We start from the raw sequence: 7,609 nt of genomic DNA on the forward strand, positions 1-7,609 counted from the left end.
TGACATTTTCTAGTCGATCAAGGAGAATGGTATAATCAGTGGTGTCAAAGGCTGCACTAAGGTCAAGTCACCATTTAGATCAACAAACTGATAACAATCAGTTAAATAAGACCTAAGCCAGGAGAGGGCCATTCCCTTAACTCCAGTGACATTTTCTAGTCGATCAAGGAGAATGGTATAATCAGTGGTGTCAAAGGCTGCACTAAGGTCAAGCAATACAAGGAGACACCTTAGTGCAGCCTTTGACACCACTGATTATACCATTCTTATACAAGGAGACACAGCCCATATCAGAGGCCAATAGTAGGCCATTTACTACTTTAACCAGTGCCGTCTGTGTGCTTTGATGAGGTCTAAATCTTGACTGATATAGTTCATGGATGTTATTCCGATGTAGATATGAGCATAACTGCTGTGCCACAGCTTTTCTAGGATCTTGAAGATAAAGGGAAGGTTTGATATTGGCTTATAATTGGATAGCTGACTGGGGTCCAGGTCAGATTTTTTAATCAGGGGTTTGATAACTGCTAGTATAAAGGATTTGGATACATAGTCAGTTCTAAGGGAAAAATTTGTTATTTTTAGAAGAGATTCAGTTGCTTCTGGTATTATCTGCAAGATAGGCTTGCGATAATACAAGATTTGCTTATTCTCTATTTACTTTTGCTTTTTCACCCACTTCATATAAGCATACACATATGCACACACACACGGTGCTAGCTTGCTCAGCTCTCTCTCTCTCTGGTTACTGACTTCTCCCTGCAAGAGCACAAGAGACACTCATAAATAAAAAATAAATAAATAAAATGCATGTAATCAGACACAGGTGATGGCACAGTGGTGCAGTGGTTAGCACTGTTGCCTCACAGCAAGAAGCTTCCGGATTTGAATCTCACGGTCGACAGGGGCCTTTCTGTATGTAGATTGCATGTTCTCCCCATGTCTGCGTGAGTTTCTTCCAGGTGCTCCGGTTTCCCCCACAGTTCAAAGACATGCAGATTAAGTAGAAATACCCAGCCACTGGTGTTGAACAAGCCAGTACATACTTAGCACCAGTCCCAAGCCCGGATAGATTAGGGAAGGTTGTGTTAGGAAGGGCATCCAGTGTAAAAACCTATGCTAAATCAAATATTTGGATCATGATGATCCACTCTGGCTCCCTAATAGGAGCAGCTAGTAGAAGAAGAAGAAGAAGAAGAATCAGACACAGGTGAAACTTATCATGCTACCTGCTGGTTCTACCTGACTCCTCGCTGCCCATATCCAACACTTGATCACACCCCGCTGCCATATACGCACTGTCCGGTCTGCAGCTGACTCCCCCCAGTGGGAGAGGTAATCCACCACCACCATCTGCGACCCCAGCCTGTGGACCACCTCAAACTTAAAGGGCTGAAGAGCCAGACATCAATGCGTGATCTACACATTGGTATCCATCATGTATTGAAACCACTGGAGCAGGGCAGGGTTGGAACAGAGAGTGAAAGGTACGCCAGCAGGTAGTATCAGAGAGTGAGGACTACACATTTGATGGTCAGATACTCCTTCTTGATAGTGTTGTACTTTCCCTCTCACACTGAGAGCTTGCGGCTAATGTACAGGGTGCTCCTCTCCCTCCACCACCTGAGATAAAATGGCCCCCAGCCTTCTGTCTGACCCATCATTCTGCAAGAAAAAAGGAGTGCAAAGTCAGGTGAATGCAACAGCAGGCCCCCACACAAAACTGCTTTAACCTAGGTGAAAGCCCATTCACATGACTCCATCCATTGGACTGGATCTGGTGCCCCCTTTTTAGTAAGGTCAGTCAGCAGGCTGGTGATCTCTGAAAAAATTAAGTACAAACCTCCTGTAATAGCCAACCAGTCCCAGATACTGCCTCACCCCCTTTTTGGTCTTGGGTCTCAGGCAGGCCACAATCACTGCAGTCTTATTAATTTGGATACGCACCTGCACATGACCCAAGTGGAATCCCAGATATCATAATTCCATCTGCTCAATTGCACACTTCCTTGGGTCTGTTGTGAGGCCAACATGCCTGAATGATCTCGGGACAGACCTCAGATGTTGTAAATGCCACTGCCAATCATTACTGTAAATAATGATATCATCTAAATACACAAGACATTTTCCTGAGTAAAATTTACTCAAATTGAAGAAATTTTACTCTATGCCAGATAACATTTGGTCCCTCTCTAAAAAAAACTCTCTTCGATTTGAGTAAATTTTACTCAGGCAAATTTCCTGTGTAAGCAGCAGCATATGCACTGTGTTGGTGGAGGACCCAGTGAAACATTGCTAGAGCTCCAAACAACCCAAAAGAAAGCATGACAAACTAGTGTAACCCAAACAGAGTGGAAAAGGAATTTTTTTTTCCTAGGATATTGGAGTCAAATGTATCTGCCAATATCTATTAGTCAAATCCGGTGTTGAGTAAAACTGAGCTGTACCTAACAGATTGAACAGTTCACCAATGCAAGACATTCAAATTTAGACACCGTGTTGACTTTTCTAAAGTCTACACAAAACCAGACGGACCCATATGTTTTGGGAACCAAAACCACCATGCTGCTCTAATCACTGTGCAACTCCTTAATTACCCCCATGTTGAGCATAGGTTTTGTAGGTTTTAGCTCATCCCAAACTATATTTTTTTGTGTTCAGGGAGCTGATACAGGCAGCTGCATACCACCACCCCTGGAGAAGTCTCAATGTAGTGCTCTATCAGGCTTGTGCAACTGGGCAGAGGTGAAAACATATCAGAGAATTCCTCCTGCAACCTGGCAACCTGTGTTCTCTGAGACAGCAAAAGGGGGGCTCCACAGGGGACTCAAGTGAAATGGGAGGCATTTTTAGATTTACCTCTGTTCACAGTTCCTCCCCCTCTCAAGAACCACTGTTGCCAGAGCCACAGGAACCTCCTCTCTCCTCATAGTCAACTTCTCCGACTCACTGTGTGACCTCAAAGGGTCCTTGCCACTTTGCAAGTGATTTAGGTGGTGTTTACATTAGACCGTATCCGTATCGTTGTCGTTGCGGATGCACTGTCCGTGCACATTAAAACGCCGGGAAACGACTCCACAGGCGGAACAGTTTGAATCCGCCAGGGCCCACGTATTCAACCCAGTACGTATCTGATCCGGTGCTGTGTAAACATTGAGGAACGAGGATACGCAGTGCTGAGCTCTAGCTGACGTCGTCATTGGACAACGTCACTGTGACATCCACCTTCCTGATTCACTGGCGTTGGTCATGCCACGTTGGTCATGTGACGCGACTGCTGAAAAAACTTCTCCTCTTTAGTCCCAATGACATGGCGTCCCTGATTTCCATAAAGAACTTCAAATTTTGATTCTTATGCTCTCTCACTCTCTCTCGCTCGCTTGCTCTCTCTTTCTCTCTCTCTCCTCTCTCTCACACTCTCTTGCTCACTCTCTCTCTCTCACTCGCTCACTCAATCTCTCACACACTTTATGTGCTTGCAAGTGGTGAGTGACTTGCGCATGCCCGATATGCACTGGGATCATGTGACGTGCCGTCTAATTAGTCATGTGATTAGCGTATCCGTGTATTGGCGTTGCTGTGTGCACAGGGAACAGTTTTGTTGCGGGCACAGAAATTTTGTGTGTGTACGCGAATCGTTTTAAAAACGTTAATCTGATGATCCGCTGATTCGAAATAATGTAAACAGGGCCTTAGAGCTTGATGCGGGTAGAAAAATGTGCACATTATCTCCTGGTGCAAATTACCATAGCTCCATTATATAGCTGTGATTGTCGTTCATGTGCCTGTAGTAAGTTATCCTGGGTTAGATGACTCAGTGTGTGGAGTTTTGCTCTCAGATCAAGAACATACTGAATTTCATTTTTACTAGTAGAAGGTCCCTCATCCCAATTTTCTCTAATAACATCCAAGATGCCACAAGGTTTGAGATGATACAATAATTCAAATGGGGAGACCCTGGGGAGGCTTAAGGAACCTCTCCTGCTGTAAATAAGATGGATTCCATCCACCTGCCCCAATATCTAGTGTTCTTATGAACAAACTTATGAATCTTGTTTTTAAGTGTCTTATTGAATTGTTTAATCAGTTCATCTGTTTGCAGAAGGGAAATGCTGGTACAAATCAATTTCCTTCCCAGTAATTCTTACAGCTCGCAAATTGTGTTTGACATGAAGGTTGTGCCTTGATCAGTCAGGATCTCTGCAACAGTGCATGCAGAAATGTTGTGTAGAGGCACTACTTCTGAGTATTGCACTGCAAAATCTACTAAGACAACACAAAGCAATATTCTCATGCAGATCAATCCAACAGGGGTGGTGTAGTGGTTAGCGCTGTCACCTCACAGCAAGAAGGTCCAGGTTTGAGCCCCGTGGCCGGCGAGGGCCTTTCTGTGTGGAGTTTGCATGTTCTCCCCGTGTCCGTGTGGGTTTCCTCCGGGTGCTCCGGTTTCCCCCACAGTCCAAAGACATGCAGGTTAGGTTAACTGGTGACTCTAAATTGACTGTAGGTGTGAGTGTGAATGGTTGTCTGTGTCTATGTGTTAGCACTGTGATGACCTGGTGACTTATCCAGGGTGTACCCCGTCTTTTGCCCGTAGTCAGCTGGGATAGGCTCCAGCTTGCCTGCAACCCTGTAGAACAGGATAAAGTGGCTAGAGATAATGAGATGAGATCAATCCAACAGCCCAACAAGATTAGTACCAATTCTTTTGAAGAGGACCTCTATCAAAGGTAAAGGGTGCAATGGTGCTTTTGGGGTGGCCAGCAATTATGGAACAGACTTCCAGGTAGTGTTCAGGACTCGGACCCAGTCTCAGTGTTTAAGTCTAGGTTGAAAACATATTTGTTTATTCAAGCCTTTTGTTCATAGCTTTTATTAGATAAAGGAGCAGATCTGGAGGGTTCTTGGCCAAAGAATGTTTTGGTAAACTGGCTGGCCACTTTATGTCCCAGGGTGCCCTCATGTCTGTGTTACTTTCTGGCTCTCCTTTTTAGTTATGTTGTCATAGTTAGTCTTGTTGGAGTCCCCACTTGCACTCAGCACACATTGTACACGGTTCTTAACAGTTAGGTGGCAATGGGCATATGTAAAAATCTGTATTTCTCTCTCTCCTCTGTCAAGTTACATGTCAATCCTGAGATACCACTGACACTGCTCTTTGGAGCTGCCTGATTCATTCTGATACCCTACATCTGGCTGGAATTCTTATCACTTCACTCTTGTGTATACTGTCTAAAGATACACTTATAAGATGCCTTGACATTTACAGTTTTGTAATGATGGCTTAGGGCTATAATTGCCATGATAACTTTAGAACTGCAGTTGTCATGAACAGTCTTGCATTCAAATCCATCAATGAACAGTTGATAACTTCAACAAAATAGACTTCCTATTAAAACTATAATGAATTTCCCAGTTGCACAATTGCATTTTTTGACCTTATAAGACACACTTATTTATAATCATGCTATCTGTTATCACCCAAATGAGGATGGGCTCCCTTTTGAGTCTGGTTCCTCTCTAGGTTTCTTCCTCATGTTATCTCAGGGAGTTTTTCCTTGCCACTGTTGCCTCAGACTTGCTCATTAGGGATAAATACAATCCCAATTCCAAAAAAGTTGGGACAAAGTACAAATTGTAAATAAAAACGGAATGCAATAATGTGGAAGTTTCAAAATTCCATATTTTATTCAGAATAGAACATAGATGACATATCAAATGTTTAAACTGAGAAAATGTATCATTTAAAGAGGAAAAATTAGGTGATTTTAAATTTAATGACAACACATCTCAAAAAAGTTGGGACAAGGCCATGTTTACCACTGTGAGACATCCCCTTTTCTCTTTACAACAGTATGTAAACATCTGGGGACTAAGGAGACAAGTTGCTGAAGTTTAGGGATAGGAATGTTAACCCATTCTTGTCTAATGTAGGATTCTAGTTGCTCAACTGTCTTAGGTCTTTTTTGTTGTATCTTCCATTTTATGATGCGCCAAATGTTTTCTATGGGTGAAAGATCTGGACTGCAGGCTGGGCAATTCAGTACCCGGACCCTTCTTCTACGCAGCCATGATGCTGTAATTGATGCAGTATGTGGTTTGGCATTGTCATGTTGGAAAATGCAAGGTCTTCCCTGAAAGAGACGTCATCTGGATGGAAGCATATGTTGCTGTAGAACCTGAATATATGGTACCTTTTCAGCATTGTCTTTCCAGATGTGTAAGCTGCCCATGCCACACGCACTAATGCAGCCCCATACCATCAGAGATGCAAGCTTCTGAACTGAGCGCTGATAACAACTTGGGTCATCCTTCTCCTCTTTAGTCCGAATGACACGGCGTCCCTGATTTCCATAAAGAACTTCAAATTTTGATTCATCTGGCCACAGAACAGTTTTCCACTTTGCCACAGTCCATTTTAAATGAGTCTTGGCCCAGAGAAGACGTCTGCGCTTCTGGATCATGTTTAGATACGGCTTCTTCTTTGAACTATAGAGTTTTAGCTGGCAACGGCGGATGGCACGGTGAATTGTGTTCACGGATAATGTTCTCTGGAAATATTCCTGAGCCCATTTTGTGACTTCCAATACAGAAGCATGCCTGTATGTGATGCAGTGCCATCTAAGGGCCCGAAGATCACGGGCACCCAGTATGGTTTTCCAGCCTTGACCCTTACGCACAGAGATTCTTCCAGATTCTCTGAATCTTTTGATGATATTATGCACTGTAGATGATGATATGTTCAAACTCTTCGCAATTTCACACTGTTTAACTCCTTTCTGACATTGCTCCACTATTTGTCGGCACAGAATTAGGGGGATTGGTGAGCCTCTTCCCATCTTTACTTCTGAGAGCCGCAGTCACTCCAAGATGCTCTTTTTATACCCAGTCATGTTAATGACCTATTGCCAATTGACCTAATGAGTTGCAATTTGGTACTCCAGCTGTTCCTTTTTTGTACCTTTAACTTTTCCAGCCTCTTATTGCCCCTGTCCCAACTTTTTTGAGATGTGTTGCTGTCATGAAATTTCAAATGAGCCAACATTTGGCATGAAATTTCAAAATGTCTCACTTTTGACATTTGATATGTTGTCTATGTTCTATTGTGAATACAATATCAGTTTTTGAGATTTGTAAATTATTGCATTCCGTTTTTATTTACAATTTGTACTTTGTCCCAAGGGCGGCATGGTGGTGTAGTGGTTAGCGCTGTCGCCTCACAGCAAGAAGGTCCTGGGTTCGAGCCCTGGAGCCGGCGAGGGCCTTTCTGTGTGGAGTTTGCATGTTCTCCCCGTGTCCGCGTGTGTTTCCTCTGGGTGCTCCGGTTTCCCCCAAAGACATGCAGGTTAGGTTAACTGGTGACTCTAAATTGACCGTAGGTGTGAGTGTGAATGGTTGTCTGTGTCTATGTGTCAGCCCTGTGATGACCTGGCGACTTGTCCAGGGTGTACCCCGCCTTTCGCCCGTAGTCAGCTGGGATAGGCTCCAGCTTGCCTGCAACCCTGTAGAAGGATAAAGTGGCTAGAGATAATGAGATGAGATGAGACTTTGTCCCAACTTTTTTGGAATCGGGGTTGTAAAGTTATTGGGGATAAATGTATTAGTGGGG

Source organism: Neoarius graeffei, chromosome 11, assembly GCF_027579695.1.
Source record: "Neoarius graeffei isolate fNeoGra1 chromosome 11, fNeoGra1.pri, whole genome shotgun sequence".
Taxonomy (NCBI): Eukaryota; Metazoa; Chordata; class Actinopteri; order Siluriformes; family Ariidae; genus Neoarius; species Neoarius graeffei.